Source organism: Triplophysa dalaica, chromosome 25 (genome assembly GCF_015846415.1).
Source record: "Triplophysa dalaica isolate WHDGS20190420 chromosome 25, ASM1584641v1, whole genome shotgun sequence".
Lineage (NCBI taxonomy): Eukaryota > Metazoa > Chordata > Actinopteri > Cypriniformes > Nemacheilidae > Triplophysa > Triplophysa dalaica.
In genome coordinates this window covers 9,801,878-9,817,469 of record NC_079566.1, presented here as the reverse complement: position 1 = coordinate 9,817,469, position 15,592 = coordinate 9,801,878, and the positions used below count along the sequence as shown (strand labels likewise).

General features: G+C 39.8%; 1 long non-coding RNA gene across 1 annotated transcript; it reads left to right on the top strand.

The window, feature by feature from the left end:
- The first annotated feature begins 633 nt into the window (after nt 1-633).
- On the top strand, nt 634-12,540 carry LOC130415314 (uncharacterized). The gene is made up of 3 exons (XR_008905907.1): nt 634-732; nt 4,115-4,254; nt 11,338-12,540. It is a non-coding gene; the product is annotated as an uncharacterized LOC130415314 (long non-coding RNA).
- Nucleotides 12,541-15,592: the final 3,052 nt, after the last annotated feature.

Here is a 15,592-nt window from a genome sequence, read left to right as displayed (position 1 = left end):
AATTTAACAGATACAGAACAATGCATAAAGGCACATACACTAACCTAAAGGATTATTAGGAACACCATACTAATAGTGTTTGACCCCCTTTCGTCTTCAGAACTGCCTTAATTCTACATGGCATTGACTCAACAAGGTGCTGAAAGCATTCTTTAGAAATGTTGGCCCATATTGATAGGATAGCATCTTGCAGTTGATGGAGATTTGTGGGATGCACGAAGCTCCCGTTTCACCACATCCCAAAGATGCTCTATTGGGTTGAGATCTGGTGACTGTGGGGGCCATTTTGGTACAGTGAACTCACTGTCATGTTCAAGAAACCAATTTGAAATGATTCGAGCTTTGTGACATGGTGCATTATCCTGCTGGAAGTAGCCATCAGAGGATGGGTACATGGTGGTCATAAAGGTACGGACATGGTCAGAAACAATGCTCAGGTAGGCCATGGCATTTAAACGATGCCCAATTGGCACTAAGGGGCCTAAAGTGTGCCAAGAAAACATCCCCCACACCATTACACCACCACCATAATTGCATTAATGAGAAATTGAACAGGTGTTCCTAATAATCCTTTAGGTGAGTGTATATTGTATTTAGTATAAGAATTTATCTTTCTTGATCACTCTCTCTCTCTCACAGTTAATCCCAACTGAAAATAGAGTCAATCTGTAACATACAGAAAGATATCCACATGCCGGCAGCAGCTGAGGACTTCAAAGGCAGGCCACTCAGGTAAGCACCCCAGAAAGAGTCGCCATTAATCTGGGATGTTTCTGGGTATAGCTGATCTGAAGTCTGCATTAACTGAACATGATGCTAGCCTTCAAACACCCAACAGCCAATCCACAGTTTGAATTTTAGGGATGGAATTAAATGGTTCATCCAAAAATAAAAATTCTGTCATAATTTACTCAACCTCTTGTCATTTCAAACCTGTATGATTTTCTTTCTTCTGCAGAAAAGAAAAGAAGATATGTTGAAGAATGTTGATAACTGGACCCCATTCACCTGCATTGGTTTTGTGTCTATGCAATAGAAGTAAATGGTTAACTGTGCTGTTCGGTTAACAACGTTCTTCAAAATATCTTCTTTTGTGTTCTACAGAAGAAAGAAAGTCATACAGGTTTGAAATGACAAAAGGTTGAGGAAATCATGACCGATTTTTGGGTGAATTTTATTGAAACCTCAATTAAAGCATTCACTGATCATTATCATATGAATCAAAAGACCTAGATAGATCAGGAGACATATACATTTAGTCAAGTGTGTCCAATAGTTTGAACAGTAGTGTATTCTCCAGTGAAATGTTCTTAAAGGAACAGTTCACCTTCCAAATGACAATACTGTCATTATTGACCTGTTGTCATATTAAACCTATATGACTTTCTCCTGCAAAACAAAATTTTGGTAATAGAAAACCCATTGACTTGTATTGGTTTTGCATCCTTCCAATAGAAGACAATGGGGACAAACATTTATTGGTTACCACACTTTTTCGAAATATCTTCTTTTGCAAGCAGGTGTGTAAATAATGACAGGATTTTTATTTTGAAGTGAACAATTCGATCGAATCAAGCTTACACCATTTGGTAATCCCAAACGTCAAACTATAGGTTCCTTAAATAACATAAAGAAACATAACATTTGGCACATTGTTTATTAACTTCACGAGAATGTGCAAATTGTACTGCAGTGACATCTACTCCAGCAGGGGAAAAAAAGTTGTTGATGGGAGGGAGAGAGTTTTATTATGGCATATAATTGTTATTCATGACAATATTTTAACATGTCGTAAGTACTTGCTAAATCTGGTTCCTTTAGGTTCCACTGACAGATAACTTTATCAGTTTCACTAGTGTCACCCAATGTGTGATCTCTGCTGAAGCCAACAGCCGCAACGATCAACTGCTAACAGGATCTCTCTATCTTTATACTGCTACACCAGTCAGAGCTTGTTGGACAAACAGCGCTTGAGAGGAAAAATGCCGACGATGTAACTTAACGAACAAGCTAACGAACACAAGAGGGGATTTAACAAACATGTTAACGAATGAGAGACGGAAGGTGTAATCAGTAAAAAAGTGACTCGCATTCTCTTTTGTGTGTGAAAATGCGAAACCATTTTAATCTGCTTCCTGTGATAATTGGTTTCTGATGCGCCATTTATCTTTATCTCCTCTTCGTTTTTTTTCTCCTCCCTGTCTCGCTGACATGGTAAAGTCTCCATCCCCTAGGTATTTTAATTAGTGTAACAAGATCCAATTTGACAAATCTCAAGATGTGATGAAAACAAAAAGTGTTTAGTCTTGATAGCTTGTTACACACCTGACAATTTCCTTTGTGTGTCGTCGAGCGGTGGGGTTCTAAAATAAATGCTCACTGTTTTTGGCAGATTAGGGGACGCATGTTGGTTTGGTGCTCTGTGACGTCACAATGAGAACCGTATGTCACTTGGGCTTCTGTTTTTGTAATTGTTGCAGTTATTTATATCCAAAGACATCAAATCACAACAAATTGGCTTTAAATAATGCCTAGTTATTTAGAAATTGGTTAACAAAAAAACAGCTGTTAATTTGGCTTAGGTCAAAGGTCATCTGTCTTTTTCAGGCCAAACTGTTTGATGGATAGACATAAGGAGCATAAACACACTGGTACACATTACACATTTCTTTACCTTTTTAAATAAAAATGTAAAAAAAATAACGTGCTGACAACAAATATTATTTTATTAAATGGATTTAACTTTTTTTTTTACATTTTATACACAGTACATTGAAATGATCATTCTTTGCACAATTGAACCTGGATGCTCTTCCATTAACATATATTTCTTTAAAAATATATATTATTGCATTTCTGTTTAAAGTCCAATCGATAGTTCTTTTTATATCAAATTATTTTGCTCTTCAAACAGTAATTGTAGGACCACCAACAATACCACCACGGACCCCTGTAAGACACTTGGTCTAGGTGATATCATTTCCGAATCAAAGCAAGTTTCTATACTTTGATAAATGACTATAAAGGCCATTTTCTTTACTAATAAAAATCAGTTATAAAAATAAACTGGATTTTAATTTCATATCAACTTTTAACAGCCACAAATAAAGACTAAACAAACTACTTGAGGAATTTGTGTGCTTGTGTGAGTGGAGACGTCTCTCAGCCTCCAGACTCTTTTTGACGTGTCGCCAACAAACCGTCCCTGACAGCCCCCAGCCCCACCGGCCATTGTTCCCCCTGATTAATTGAGATGCGCAAACATTGACAGAACTCATTTACTGTTTTGGAGAGGTGTGTTCCCTTCTGCATAACACAAATTGCTACAATGCTACAAACACACTAGCGCGCACACGCATGCAAAACAAGGCCTCACTCTTTCCGCCTGATCAACTGATTGCTTTTTAAGCAGAGAACCTGTTTGAGGCATTTATGTGGATGCTGAGACATGATTTGAGATTGATTAGATTTAAAGACTGTCAGGCTTTGTGAGGAGCTAGCGCTGCTTTTTAGACTGACGGGCACCGTGAACACGGCCCCGCAGAACGACGTTGCGGCTAATGCAGAATTTCAATTATTGCCATCTCAGACCTGAAGAAAAACTGATGCTTATGGGCTTCGAATCATTCATATGAGAAAACGTATGACTGGAAGTGACTTTGGAAAATCTGACTTTGACTTAAGTGTCATTGATTCCTTCTCTCTCGGCACACTGATATTGTACTAGAAACTCTGTCACCCATTATCAATATCTATTGCTAACCCTCTGCCGCTCTTTTTTTAGCCTCTCGCCTCCGTCTTTCTCATCCCTCGATCCCGTGTCACAGGTCCACGATACTTCCAGCACATTTCTTCATAAGAAACAAAGACCTCCATGCTTTTCTCTTCCGTTCAACCCCTTTCTGTCTCTCTCTCTCTTTTACCCCCCATCTCTGCTTCAGCTGCTGTCATACTCTTCTCATTAATTCCAACCTGTCATCCGGTCGCCTGCCTGTATCTCCCTGCCAGGTGACAGCTTTCCAATGACTGACAAAGGCTCTTTAGGTGATACAGAAGATCTTTCGCAGAGCGAGTTTTGTAAAGTGCCCCTCAAATGTCACTTTTTCCCCCTCAGAGCTTGAAGCTGAGGAAAGCACTCGTGTGCTCAGCAGGCCAGAACAGAAAACACAACTGAGGCCTCTTCCATCCGTTTGAGGGACAGACCTCGATCAGAGCTCATCTCTGCTCCTGTGGGCCACGTCTCTTTCAGGAAAGGTTAGTTTTAGGGATGTAATTCGTCATTTTATGAGTATTCATAACACAGATGAAATCAAAAAGTGCATCCATATTTTACAACAACAAATTGATGAGGTTAAACATGTTACTCGAAGCTACACTCCAAAATTTTGGGTTGTGTTAAGCCATGATTGGGTCAAAAATGGCCAAACCTTAAATTTGTCCCAAACATTGCATTAGCATTGAAACTCTTTAGCATTATTTATCTAGAATTTTCATGTTGGTCCAGGCTGGTATTTGCTGGTTAACATGGTATCCAGCCCAATTATTTGATGAAAAACCTGGTTGTAAGCAACAAAAATACAATGCATTTTATATTCCATGCAAACCAGACACGACCTTATGATATATCAAACAGAAATGATTTCAGTTCATGTCACATTAAAAAAGGCATCCAGTCTGACTGAAGTCTATAGACCCTGAGAAGAAAGACTAAGTACAACATTCCACACATCTCAGAAAAAACACTCCTAATTTACATCCCTGCAGATATTAAAGCAAAACAAGCAAAGACAAAACACCATTCAGTATGTATTAAAAACAAGGTGGATAGGTCCAAAAACGTTCACGGAATCATACATTAACATGTAGCCACAGGAGGGAACTATGAGAAGTTCATAAATAAAACTTCAAAGCCACTGGTAATTGTTGTCATCCCTCGCAATGGCGTTTTATTTTTTCATCTCTCTCATCAGCCGTGCTCCCACCAGTCTCCACTTTGTTCTGGTTGTCGGCATGTGGAATAATGGGCGAGTCGCATGTGTACGTTTATCTAATTAACATGTGACACACACTGAGAGTCAAATGAAAGGCACGGCCGGGGATCGCCGGTGAGCTGGAGAATAAAAGCCGCCTCCCACCGAAATCGCAGTCGGACCAAAGTCGCAGTTTGTTATCAGATCTTTACCTTAGTTTGTGCCAGGATTCGTTTGTTATAATGGAAGAGAGAAGATGGAGGGAGGAGATGACAGGGATTGAAGCTGGCTTTTGGTCGCAGTCTTTGTGCTCGAGATTGTGTTTATGTTTTTAGCGTGTTTGTGTCCGTTAATTGTTCGACTGGTATTTTCTGATGTCACTTTCCTCTAGTTGGAGTTTTCAGTCACTTTCCTTCAGATGCCGTGTGCTTTAGGCTCTCATATCTCCAAAACCTTTGAAATAAACTGTATATTTTTTTCCATATTCTAATATTTCGAAAGATAACTGTATAAAGTGTAGCACTAATAAACCAAGACCAGGATGTTTGTGCATTCCGACTTCCTCAAGCAATAGCGTCAGTTTGTGGACGACTTTAGGTTTGTTCAACCAATGAGAAGACTGTTTTAAAAACATTGCACATAATTAATTTAGCAATGTCACTAGCGCTGATAGTATGACAATAAAAATGTATTAATAAACATCCTTTACAGTTGAACCACCAAACAGCTTCCCCTTTAAAAGTCAGCATTTTCAAAAGAGGTGAAAGCCAAAGAGGACAAGCTAGTCAAAAGTAAATGAAAGAGAAACAAGGGAGAAGTGGAAAAAACAAGGCAAGTCAAATCCGAAGGGAAATGCTGATTTAAACAAGTAAATCTTGGCTTGTCTATTTTCAGCAGATGCAAAGAGAGGGAGAGAAAGAGAGAGAGAGAGAGAGAGAGAGAGAGAGTATCAGACGAGTGAGTTTATCAGCATGGCACCTGCTCTGGTACATTCTTGATGAAGCAAAGGTTGTCTTCATTAAGGACATTAATATTCATGACGCATGGTAATTTTGACACAGAAAAGGTCTCTGTAACCTTTTCTTGTGTGAGAATTTTTTACTTCTCAAGGAAATTACAGTCCGGCAATGACTTAATTAATGCTTGCTTTCTGGGCTTGGGTTTGAGGGCCTGTCAGTTTGGTGCTGCCCAGGCTGTCAAGCAGACACAAGGCTGAGGAGGAGAGGCAGATTGAGGGAAGGAGGGAGAGATGCAGACTACGCACAGAACACGACCAGGTTTTCTCTATGCGTCCTTCCTTGCGATCCGGGAGATTTTTGCGCATATGCAGCCAAAAGTGTTACGCTACAACCTTTTTTGAATCAAACTCTCCGCGTTTCCCATTCAGCTATTTATTCCTTCAAATCTAAAAATTAAAACGTCGCCGTGCCAAAAGAGCGTGGCTGTGATGCATGGCAGTAAAAATACATCTTTGAATCTAAATCTCTCTCTCCAACGCGATGTTTTTGCTGGCAAATCGCGACCGTTTTCGCCCACCGACATCAGACTGTAAAAAATGTGAACATAAGGTAGCATTTCTTTTATCATGTCTCATAAAAATAGCAATTTGCTGAAGCTCTTGTAGCACAATATGGAAGGCGGTGTGCCTAGCTGATAATGTTGAGATGACAGATTGGCCTATACTGGGAGGGTTCCGTCGAATCTGTTGGCTGGCGTAATAAATTGTGTGGAATGAAAGAGGCAGAAACAGAGAAAGCAGGCTAACGAGGGGTGGGGAAGAGAAGAAAGCGCTTTTTCACGCCAAAACAACCCCTTTAGTCAACAATGAAAACTGAGCTTGCGGTGTAATTACACACAGAAAAGAATCTGGCTGTAATTAGGTTGTTATGGCCTCATCGCTAGCGAGAGCCGCTTCCTCGCAGACACTGCCATTCATGGCTAGGAAGTAAGTGCAGTAGTATAGAGCCCTTCTGGAGGTCCCTAAAGAACAAACAGCACCTCTCCGACTTCCTCTCAATCGTCCCTCCTTCACCTGTTTCTCAGAATAGAAAAGGGACAAACAGGAGCTCAAAGAAATGGCAAAAATGGCTTGATTAGAGACTAACCATGTGAAGGCGGGGGGTACTCAAATACCTCTCAAGGACAGAAATAATTAGCTTACAGGCAGACAGAAACTGACTAGAACACGTTTGCCTCAACAGCACATTGACGGTGGACAAGATTTGGTGGACACGTTTTTTTTTCAGTTTAAGGATTACTTCACCAAAAAAATAAAAATTCTCTCATAACTTAATCGTCCTCATGCCAGCCTAGACGAATATTACTGAGTTAAAAGGGTCATATGGCGCGAAAACGTGTTTTCTCTGTCTTTGGTGTGTTATAAGTTGCCCAGTCATGTATTAGACACGTAACATTGCAAAAAAATAAAGTGTCGGAACAAAAGATGCATTCTGTCTAAAAGCAAATGCACACCCAGACTTGCCTGATACGCATCAGGTAACCACACCCCCACAATTCTACATCAGTTCATCGCATGATTTGACTAAGACACCTGATGTTCCTAATATGGTAAGAGGGGAAATACTTCCACCACACGCTTGCAGTATTCGACCAATCACTACGCGCTGGTTAATTGACCAATCATAGCACAACTCGCTTTTTAGAGCGATGAGCTTTGTACAAAAATCTGAACGTTTCTGAGGCGGGGCAAAGAGGAGAAATAAAGATGTGGAAAATGCAACGTTTGTTCGTTATAGCTAAATATACTCAAAATAGAAATTATATTTTTATAAAAAACGTTATAAACGTTTATTTTTCCTCATAGAAAACAATTATTAACCAAATGCAGCAATTTGGGTTGCCTTAAGTATCGGCTTGTTAACTGTGACCATTTCCAGAGGTTTCAAAATGCAAACGTTCTATCAGATGTCAAAATTGCTAATATACATTTATGGTTTGCTGTAAAACTATCCAAAAAACACTATCCTAACCTTCATCTCCATGACGCAATCCAAGATGTCATTTTTACAATTTATTAGAACGTTGATATCAGAGATTCATTAGACTGTTCACCCTGAGTTCATAAGTTGCACTTCAATGTGTGATATAAAAAAATATAGCTAGCCTCAATTGAAACGAATGGAGGCTTAGACTCAGAAACCGCGCTCCTTACGTCAAAAATTAACATGCAGATAGATGCCTGTGCTTTTTGAAATTTCCAATTCTTGGGACCTATATATTGTATGTCTATAAAGAGATAAACCTCTGGGATGACATAAGGATGAGGAAAACGTTTTTGAAAAACTATGGCCGTTTCTCGATTCCAAGAACGCAAAGAACGGACTTGTGTTCTTGTGGAGACCCGTCTCGCGACGCAGCCTTGGAAGAACGAACTTGGATGAACTTCTGGGACATCAAGCGGATTCCGTAGTCGCGCAAGGCTGCATACGGTGCATCCTTGATATCGAGAATACATCCAGGTACTTTTATGCATTCTCTGTTTTTGTGTTCTTGAGTATTGGAACAGGATTTCACGGTTATAGAAGACGTGGATGGAGAACATGAGGACACAAGACTGCTGAAGAACGTATATTAGGAAACGACCATAGGCGAATACAGAACACTGCTATCATTTAACGTATCCAGCGCAAAAACAACATGGCTGGCACAAAAACAGTTGCCACCTAATGCCATTAATCACAACTACCTTCAGATGGTGGCTTCTTTATCATGAGTTTTAGTTGGTTAAAGCCTATCAATTATGGTCATCAACTGGTCAAATCTGGTTTCGTTGGGTGATAAGCGAGACTCCAACACAGTTTCCTACATACACCACATTTATTAAATCATTGCCAGCTCACAGAACACTTTATTAATAAACACAATAAAAAGTTAAAACCCAAACAGGAAGTGCTGCTCCAGGAAGCCGCTATTGTACCTCACCTTTACAGTGCACTCATTATCACAATTCTGCAATTTTCTGTTTTAACAGTATAGAGCGCCTGGCACCAGAACGCTGAGGAGGTTTCCTGCCTTTTCTCACACATGTACTCAGTAATAATACCTTCCGAGAAGCAAACATCCTCCAGCACAGCTCATTTCCTGTAAACACACAATGCAACATCTCACTGTCCTCACAACCGTGAATTCATTACGAACAAACCCGCGTGCGTCGCCGGCCTCCGTCGTCGAGCGCACGCATTTATGTGCGCTATTCTGAACGAGACCGAAGTGTGGGAGAGGGGGAACATTGTCACACATATCTTGTCAGAGACAAAGAAAATATAAATATGTAAATTGTATTGTCACAGACATTGCGGATGATTAGGTGTACCGTGTTCTTAAGTAGAGGAGTTCTCAGTGCTTTCTGCGGCACTGTCATAGTGCGAAGCGCCTGCTTTGATCACTCGCATCGCTCAAAGTGAAATCTGTCTCTATGACTTACAGTGCTGTGGGAAGGATTAATGATTTTTGCAGATGGAAGGAGAGTGAGTGAGTTCTGATCTGTGTCTGCTATGGGGGAGTTCAGGAGGAATAGCAAACAGGGGAATGACCAGATGTTCTCTTGAGCTCAAGACCAACGTATCGGCAATGCGATTGGCTGCGTTGGTAAGGGTTAGGTTGAAAATAATACTCCTCGTCATACGCAACAATGTTATCCACTAAAAAACAATATAGCACTAACTTACTCTCTCTCTCTCGCGCTCTAGTTTTATCTTCTCCCCTCTTACCGTCGGACCAATCCAGTTTAGTCCAGTGGGTACATGGACCACCCCAAACCTCTTTGTCATAGTCGTGACTATCACAGCTCATTTCTGCTCACAGAACAAAAAGGCTCATCATTTCCTGAACAAAAGTCCCTCCTTCAAATCTGCAACACATCATGTATGAATGTATCCGGGCTCTGAAAGCAGTTTGAGAAAGTTCCATGCCTGATTCAGGATTCAGTGCCATCTGTCAAAAACTCCAGGATTTGTCTTGGCTGATTCATTTAGCAGGAACAGAGGCCTTAAGGGAAATCAGACAGAAAGATAATCCCGCTGGAGAGAAAAATCACACATGAGATCTCTTAAATATCTCATCTGTTTCTCTTAAAAAACAGTGAGATTAACTGAGAGCAAATTGAGACTTTTACTTCTCTTTCTTCCCATTTCAGAGATCTCAACACTGTGTCAGACTGCCCAAATACCAGATTCTGCAACAAACTCAAACATTTAAAACGATCAAATGATTTTTTTTTCTCATATATCCATTATACATGTTTTTTAAACATCTCAGACAAAGTTAAAACTAACATGAAACACAAGGAAGAACTCCATTAAAGTGATAGTTCACCCAGAAACTAAATTCTGTCACCATTTACAGGTGTTTTCAAACCTGTACAATATTACTTTCTTTCTAGAAAAGTCTTCTAGATATTTAAAAGAATGTTGGTAACCAGACACAGCGGTTGTATTGACCCAAAACCAATGCAAGCCAATGGGAACCACTGTCGGTTACCAAACTTAATGTAACAAAATAAATGCAGAAGTAAGAAAGTCACACAAGTTTATAATGACAAGAGGGCGAGTAAAGGATGACAGAGTTTTCATTTTTGGGTGAACTATCCCTTTAAGTTCCCAGTGTAAACTCATCTGACAAACACAGTGACATCACATCTAAAACTCTTTAGGAAATATAAAAAGCGACAGATTAGACAACTGTTGACATAAAATAACCAAATCAAGATCTAACATTAATAAAAATCGTGTAGCTTTGATGAATTGATCTTGAAGGAACTTAATGAGAAATGTATTATGTTTCATTCCATTTATATTGAAAGTCTATTACCTTCTATTGCAGAGTTTGGTATATTAGCACAGCTGGACAAGATCTCTTTTAAGAGTGCTCAGGGTTTGACAAAAATAAGACTGCAAAAGTATACATTTGGTCAGAAGCGTAACCTTAGACATATGGTATGTTACCACCCTGGGTAGCCTGAATTTCACTCCCGGCTTGATGTCTCTTCCCAATCCTGTTCCTATCCCTCCTCTCCCACTGCTTCCTGTCATTCCTCCAGCATGCTCCCAAAAGTAACTTTCAAACTAAAAAGTGTACATCTGCCAATTATTTAATGTAATTGCTGTCAAGGAGAAACATTGAAGAAAATGTTCAATTTTATTTGTGATTTCCATTTTCTATGCATACTTTTTGTGGCCGTGACCCATTTTGGCGCATCTTTTATGTACCACTGACATAAAACATCCCGCTACACAGACCCGAATCAGACCTTAATTCAAAGTCGACTGTGAAATCATGTTCTGAAAGATACCCTTTTTTCATCTTCTCCTTTTTAGTCTTTCATGATTTCTTCCTTTTGTTTCCACAGCTGGACGACTTGACCTCCTCTGGGCTCCTCCCAACATTCTCTCTCTCTCTCTCTCTCTCTTTGTCTCCCCACCCCACTCTTTTATGTATGTATCTATCTATAGTCCGGCAGATGCAAGCCCCATTTGTACTTCCCTTGACACTCCTGCAGGGGCTTTGCTTAGGGATGCGGGAGCCACAGCCAATCCCGACCGTGGCTCATGGATCAACCTGACACTTTATGAGCATCAGCAGATTATGAGCTATAGGACCCTGACAGTGCTGTATTGTTCTCCCATCTAAATATGAACAATACGGTCCGACCAGCGTGCCACTGACAGCTTATTCCCTCTTATCACTCCTGTGGTGTGGCGGGACATGATCTGTTGGGCTTCTCTCTCTGCACACACAAACACAAGCATATGCATGGAAACATAGACCTTCATCTGTGGTTTTGCTCAGGCAAGGCAAAACCTGACACTCAGAAGCGCATATATAGTTGCACATATCTTGGCAAACTTTAGCGAGCGGACATGCAAACAACTGTAGAAAAACCCTGACGTGCTATAAAAAGCTGCATCATCTGAATAAGAAACTGTTTTACCAAAAAGGGAACACATCTATTAATCTGTTCATTATTCTGGTGATAGATTTTTCAGCTCTGTACCGGGTTATCATGTATATCTACATGGCGTAATCACTGGCATCACAGATTAAAACCACCGGCTATGTCATCCATTTATTTAAATTCTTTTCCGAGCAAACTGTGACAAATGTAACAACCTTTAATTATTCAGTCGTCCCATCCAGAAGGGGCGCGCCTGAGCATCATATGGGGCGTTTGTAAAGATAAGGCATTCAGAATCCTGAAATAAGATAGGAAATAGGTAATTGCTTAGTCATTTTATACAGCTCAAGTAATTGTAAGAGACAGATACAAATTTACCTATAACCAGCATTTCTACATTTACCGTGTATTAGCCATTCTAATCCTTTGTCTGTAAAAGCAGAAACTTCGGGAGTGGCAAACGTGAAAAAAAGAACACCCAGCATTGTGTCAAAAATGGATAACCTGAACGGTTGGGTTAAATTAACACAAATGGGTAATATGTGATCCAACAATAGAATAGACTTGAAACAACCCAGCATTTATAAGCCAACGGCTGGGTTTGTTAATTTTTTGACACAACGATGGGTTGAAATAACCCAACAATTGTTTGTGTTTGGAGGCATGCCAAAAGACATGAAGGCTGTGAAATTTTTGTTATTTTTGAAAAAAAAGCTAATAAAAATGTTTTTATTTGGAATTTGGGAGACATGTGGCCAGTCATTCACAATATGAAACAAAAATACAAAATTATAATTTTACCTAAACACACACAATACTTGTTAACAGTAAATTCTGGAATAAATTATATTTACATTAAATACATTTTACTCAGGTTAGAAACGCTAAACCAGTTAATATAAAGGCATCTCATGTTGGTTAGCCGGTTAAGCTTCATTAGCCCAACCTTTTGACCAATGGCCAACCTTAAGAAAAACACAAAAACAGAAAAGTACTAGAACATAATTTTTTTCTTTCTTTTAATAAACAATACATTTTTACTGCCAGGAACAGTCTAATAACATACATGCATTTGAGCTATGTTTCTCTTTTAACTGGAGCATCTTTAAATATGAGTTCTGGTCATATAGTATTCCAAATTCATGATTTCACATTATGTCCTGGGGAAAACAATGTTTGAGGTTGACTTAAATGTTGATGCTGCCATAAACAGAAGGAGAAAGTTGTCTTTCAAGAAGAACCTTCATTTCAATCTTTACGTAGCACACTTAATAAGCACATGCTTAATATGATTCATTTTCATGAGAAGATGCAAGGATGGAAACAACGTCTGAATTAATATTTTTAAGTACGTTTTTTCTCCAAAAGCAAATGGAGAATTATCCATCCATCCATGCACTCCAAACCAAGTGGCAAACAGAAACCGTTTCTTCTCTGTGTTAAGGTGAACCTAAGCACTCCACCCTGAACACAGGCCACGGTCCATCACGGCAAGAACTCGTCTGCCATTTTGACTTACAAGCCACCATTACACAGCTCAAAATGAACGAGCGGCTTCACTGTTAGCTTTCATCTCAAAGCAGTAATCCACTCCACCGAACAAACGCGGCGTCAGGGGCGGGTGGCCCTTCTGAGGGGGGAATTTGTGCACGGGGAAGCTCTACGGTAGTACATTCTCCGGCGATGGTTATCAGTCGCTATCTGCAGCCGTGTGTTTGTGTGCAGTAGACAGGGAAGAGGCTCTTAAAGGCTAAATGAATCCTGATTCCCATGATATTTCTCTCCCGCTGGGGACTTCCTCTCCCAGTCTGCCACTGACGATGTGTGATGCGTTCCTCAGGGAGAGAACAGTAATAAGCGGGAACACACTACACACAGCTCCTCGGCTGATGCCGGTACCATGTTGCCACAAACGTACACACGATCACGCGGATTCAGCAACGAGTATGCGCTATTAGACACCTTCGACCATATGCACGCAAACATCTGCGCGTCCCAGGGTGTGCACACACGATGTTGATACAATACGTAGGAACGAAACGTTTAAATGAGACGAAACTGAACTGGCAAGCAATCGTCGTCTTGTAGTGCAATTGCAAGAGCGTACAGAAATGAGTTCACGTTTATATCTCAATTGCTTTTCTTAGCAATGACATTACATTAGGCAAATAGATTCTGAAGTTAAAAAGACGCTAGCGATCTTACACGTCTTTTCTATAGTTTTAGAAGAGATCTGAAAAATGTTACAAATTGGCTAAAGATTTGCAAAGATATAAATCAGAAAAATCATGCATTTCTCATGAAATACTTCCACCAAATACCAAAATAAATAAATACATTTTTACGTATATTCTATATAGGCCTAGATTGATAAGGCTAGAAAAAAATCCTGTTATGATTTTGTTTCATTCTCATGTTTCAACTATAAAATGTGTTTAAAGTAGCTATGCACAATAATTATAAATATGATTAAAATATTGAATACGGCCTAAATAATGAATAAACAAATAGTCTTTTAAATCTTAAACAACTTTCTGCAGATTCTCTTGTAAGTGTAGTTTTAGCATCCCAAGTCATGCTGGTAAACTGCTCCAAAGTATCAAAGATGTAATTCGATGGTTAAATTCCAGATGATATTTGGGAGGTGTATGGACGTTGGCTTTAAAGTGTCACTCATGAACACAACAAAACGAACTGTGATTGGTTGTTTTACATGCCAGTCATACGACATCTTGAGTAATCCTGAGCTACTGTAGGCGAGACTAGTCCTCTCATAACCAGTTGTCACACTTGTTTCTTTTCTCATTTCCTATAAGAGATTTTAAGAAAATATCTAATAGACCACCTGAGGAGAGTTGAGTCCATTAAGTCTCCTGAGCTTAGAAAGAGCATACAACCTTTAAAATAAAAATAATAAAATGGTGTGCACGTATCTGTGTATTTGGCGGTGTGCTGGAGAGGGAGGATTGGCGATGTCAGAAAACCAAGTCAAATGTGCCATTTTCAGGATTACTTTAATCAGCGAGAAGGAAGTTCTGAGTGAGTGTCCTGTCAGTCTACATATGATACTGAACATATGAACACAGAGCTGCTCTCCACCACCCAATTATTCACACACACCGCTGTGAAGTAAAATATGTTGATTGTAACCTTGCTGGAGAACATGAAAGAGTTTTCTGTTGGGGGAAGGACGTGGTTTAAAGCTCGGGAGTATGTGGTATGTTTCTCTGACTGGCGTATGCATTTGCGTGTGCGCAATCTGCAGGTTTGTGTGCCAAGGTCAAAACGGTCAAATGTGGCCTCGCTCTCCTCCACTCGGCACACCTGAGCTGATATCAGAGCTGACACCAGAAAAAATCCTCACCGTCTGCAACACACAGGCACACTCCATATCTCTGCCTCTATCTCCCTCGCTGCCTCACACACATTACACACACATGAGGGATGCATATCACATTGTAAATAGGCAGAATATTTGAAAGGCTCGATAAATGAATTTGTATTGCGGTCATATGTCATGTTTTTAAGCGATTGCTTTAAACAAGTGTTTTTGTAGAGCTGAACCGTTTGTCAGGGTAAATTATTTTCTGTGCATTTAATACATAAACTATAGAAGCAATACAGAGTGCATATGCGACACAGTGATTTGGGGTCAAGAGGTATTCTCAAGCCTTTTTACCGTAGTAAATCACTACCTAGATTTGAAGTG